The following is a 4,225-nucleotide window of genomic DNA, read 5'->3' as shown; positions in this document are numbered from 1 at the left end:
AGAAGACAACAAGCCCCATTGCACAAGCAAATTTCAGGTCTTTGTACTGCATCTGCTAATGCCCCATTAACAAAGTGGTGCAGATGGCCAACCCCTGAGTCTGTGGAGTTAGATGCTCTGGGAGAGTAGATGTTTTTGAATACCAATCTAATCTATTATCCAGAATGCTTGAACTCAACTCAGGAAAAAACAAGCAAGAGTTTGGGAAGGCTCAGGGAACAGTCAGAGGCTCTTGGTTAATATTACTTCCTTCATTGCTGTCCAGTTAACTCATGTCTGGATGACTGAGACATTTGGGATCTGGTCAGAGACATATTGAAAGCAGCACCCTCCATATGTCCCTATGAGGTAAACCATGGTATAACATGAGGAGGGTCTGGGGATGCTTTTTCAGAGCCTACCAAGTTTCTTTGTTCTTAGAGAAACTCCTTTAGTTATGATTTAGGAAAGAAAAGGTTTAAAAAATTAAAAAAAATAGAAGAACATGGCTGTATAAATAGACCTTCATTAAAGTGTATGAGAGCTTCTTTAAAGAACTGACTAAAGGAGTGTTCAATTATTAATTTGCATAAGGAGACAAAGGCAGAAAGATAAGTGAAATCCAGTTTCATTTTTAGGACGTACTAGAAAAATAGTATACTTTCCTTTTCTTCAAATACTCAAGGTCTCGAACTGTCATGAACTAGAGGGCAAAATAGCTTACAACTCCAGCAATCTGCTTTCCCTGGGTTATGTTATAAAACAACTCCCAAATCTCATTTTACTGCAAGAATAACAAAATTATTCCTTGTTCATGTTATAGTAACAATTTTGGAGTCAGCGGTAGCTATGCTCCAGACTGTAAGTCTGATTCATCTCTCCATGGATCTTCTCAATCATGGGTCTAGGTTGAAGAAACACCCTGTACAGGGACATGCTCATTCTTGTGGCACAGGCAAAAAGCAAGAGAGAAGGAAAATCACAAATGCATTTGAAGTTTGTGATTATTGTGGAATTTTTTTTTTTAATTTTTTTTTCAAAGTTTTTTATTTATTTTTGGGACAGAGAGAGACAGAGCATGAACAGGGGAGGGGCAGAGAGAGAGGGAGACACAGAATTGGAAACAGGCTCCAGGCTCTGAGCCATCAGCCCAGAGCATGACGCGGGGCTCGAACTCACGGACCGCGAGATCATGACCTGGCTGAAGTCGGACGCTTAACCGACTGCGCCACCCAGGCGCCCCTTATTGTGGAATATTTTAAGACCATTCAAATTTCATTGGCTGAAGAAAGTCACATAGCAAGACTTAGCATTCCTGGAGTGAGGAAATTTCCCTCCCATGATAGAGGTGTGGAAAAGTAAATATCTATGAACAATAATACAGTCTACCACAACTATGTATTATAACTTCGTTAGCTTCAGATGTCTCAAGTTCAAGAACAAAGGGTATTAATCTTCCACAATACAGTAGCTCAAAGATGGTATTAAGCTCTTCAATAAACATTACTAATGTTTTTTTTAGAAATGCATATGTACATGAAAAGTTAGTTACATGATATAAATATGTATAAGGGATGTCAGAGGACTCCTTTGTTAAATGTTCAACAAGGAATTGGCTGTTCCTTGATCTTCTTTCTGATTCACACGGACTTAGTGGAAGAAATAAGTCTGCTTAGAAGTGGAGCTGTCCAAGTGTAGAGCCATAACATTGGGTGTAGTAGGCTAAAAGAATGGCAGAGGCCGGAGGCCACTTAAAAAAACTATGGAAGCAGTTATAGTACTGGAAGTAATGCTGGCCTTCGGGTCACAAAATTTGTGGTTAATTACTCAGTCTAGATGAAGAGTTCACAAAACCTCAACTTCTTGTGCCAATCTCAGCCAATATTCCTATTGTCTTTCACCTATATGACAATGGCATTTTGGAAGCTTCTTGTTTTTCTTAATCATGTTGATAGGTCTATGAAAAAAGGAAGGTCAAACCTCTGCTACCAGACAGACTAAAGGACATACCTGGTTTGATCTACATGGATCTGTGAGGAATAAAACCTCATTTTCCTTGTCATACTAAAGAATCGTCAAACTTGGAGATTACAAATTTCCTACTTGAGATTTTTTTTCTCTCTGCCTCAATCCAGCATGCATTCAGTACTGAACTGATAGATAAGGAAAAAGTATGCATCTACACATTCTTTCTTTGAAATAGACTGAGCACATGATCACGAATCTGTTTGGTCTTGATGCCATAAATGATGGGGTTGATCATGGGTGGAAAAGAAGATAGAAAATAGCAAGGAGTATGTGGGACATGAGGGGCAGCCTGGCGAGCCACACGGTGCATGACTGAGGAGATGACCACAGGTGTGTAGGTGGACAAGATGGCACCTATGTGAGACACACATGTCCCAAAGGCCTTGTAACGGGCCTCCTGAGAGGAGAGCCGTAGAACTAGCTCGAAGGATGAAGATATAAGACAGGATACAAAGAGCAGGTCCAACACCACTATAAACATGGCCACAGCGATGCCATAGATATTGTTGAAGCGAGTGTCCCCACAGGCAAAGCCTTACCACAGCCATGTGCTCACAGTAGCAGTGCGCAATTAGGGGGCCTCGGCAGTAGTGGAAACGTCTGAGCAGAAAGGGGAGTGGAGTCATTAGTGTCACAGCCCGAGTCACAGCAGCCATGCCAATCCTAGTGATAAGGGACCCAGTCAGGACTGTGGTGTAGTGCAGTGGCTTGCAGATAGCCACATAGCGGTCAAAGGCCATGGCCAGAAGCATTGCTGACTCCATGATAGAGAAGGAGTGGAGAAAGAACATCTGGACCAGACAGGCATAGAAGTTGATCTCCCGATCTCTGAAACCAAAAAATAGCTAGCATTTTGGGAAGTGTTGTTAGAAGAGAGAACCAGATCAATGACTGCCAGCATGGGCCAGAAAGAGGTACATGGGCTCGTGGAGGGCTGCATCAGTCTGGATGATGAAGAGGAGGGTGCAGTTGCCTAGCAGGGCCAGAGTATAGGCGAAGGAGAATGGAATAGAGATCCAGACATGCAGGTGTTCCAAACCTGGAATTCCTACCAGCAGGAAGGAAGTTGGATGGGTTTGTGGTAATATTGGAGGCTGTCATGGTTTTTTGATATCTTCCTTGTCTATTTTTACAGGGCTCCTTCACCTTCTATATATAGAGAGAGAGAATTAGCTCTTGTTCCTGTTGCTAAACTTTAAACAAAATTGGTTAGTAGTCCTCATAGACCTGGATAAGTATAATCCATGTTTTCTACCCTTAAGGAACTTTGAATCTCATTGAGTAGATAGAACATAAAACATCATTAGAATTGATATTACAAGACAACTTACATAAAGAAATGGAGAAAAGGTAGTGTTTTCTGTGTTCATGGTGACATCAAGAATACCCTGATAAAAGAAGTGAAAATATGTTTGAACTAATTCATTGTTTTAGAACACACATTTGTACATGATGATCAAGCTAAGCTAACAATCACAAAAACCAATTTACTGTCCTGAAATCTCAGGCCTTGAGTGTCTGTATAAGTTGAATAAAGCTTGCAGTTTGTAATGCCCCGATTTATTACAAAATCTGTTTTCTCTAGCACTACTCTGAGATATGGTTGCCACTAGTCACATGTGACTGTTTAAATTTGATTAAAATTATTCAATATCTCAGTCACAACACTTTTAAGTGCTTAACTAGTAGCTAGCATATTGGACTGTTCAGATACAGAATATTTCCATCATTGCAGAAAGTTCTGTAGGAAAGAACTGCTCTGGAATATATCTTTCAGGTCCTCTCCACATTCACAAATCTCTGTAAGTACAGCCTTGCCTCTAGCTTACTGAGAAAATGAGGAGCTGCTGTGTCTTTTGGTTCTCCATCTAAATTCATGTTAAACTCCCTATTCATGTGGCTCTCCCTCCATTCTCCTCACAGCTTCTTCATTCTCCTCATAAGAGAACTCTCATCTTTAGCAAGAATGCTATTTTTTTTTACTATTTAAATTCAAGTTAGTTAACATATCGTGTAGTATTGGTTTCAGGAATAGAATTTAGTGATTCATCGCTTATGTATAACACCCAATGCTCAACCCAAGTGCCCTCCTTAATGCCTGCCCATCCCCCTACCCACTCCTCCTCAAGCAACCCTCAGTTTGTTCTCTGTATTTGAGTCTTTTATGGTTTGCCTCACTCTGTTTTTATCCTTTTTCCTTCCCTTCCCCTATGTTCAT

At 40.7% G+C, this 4,225-nt stretch overlaps 1 pseudogene; it reads right to left on the bottom strand.

Annotated features, from left to right (window-relative positions):
- Positions 1-2,158: 2,158 nt before the first annotated feature.
- Positions 2,159-3,108, bottom strand: LOC115526156 (annotated as a pseudogene).
- Between the last annotated feature and the right edge of the window lie 1,117 nt (positions 3,109-4,225).

Source organism: Lynx canadensis, chromosome D1 (assembly GCF_007474595.2).
Source record: "Lynx canadensis isolate LIC74 chromosome D1, mLynCan4.pri.v2, whole genome shotgun sequence".
Taxonomy (NCBI): Eukaryota; Metazoa; Chordata; class Mammalia; order Carnivora; family Felidae; genus Lynx; species Lynx canadensis.
Note: the sequence above shows the minus strand (reverse complement) of the source record. Positions and strands in the feature narration are given on the sequence as shown.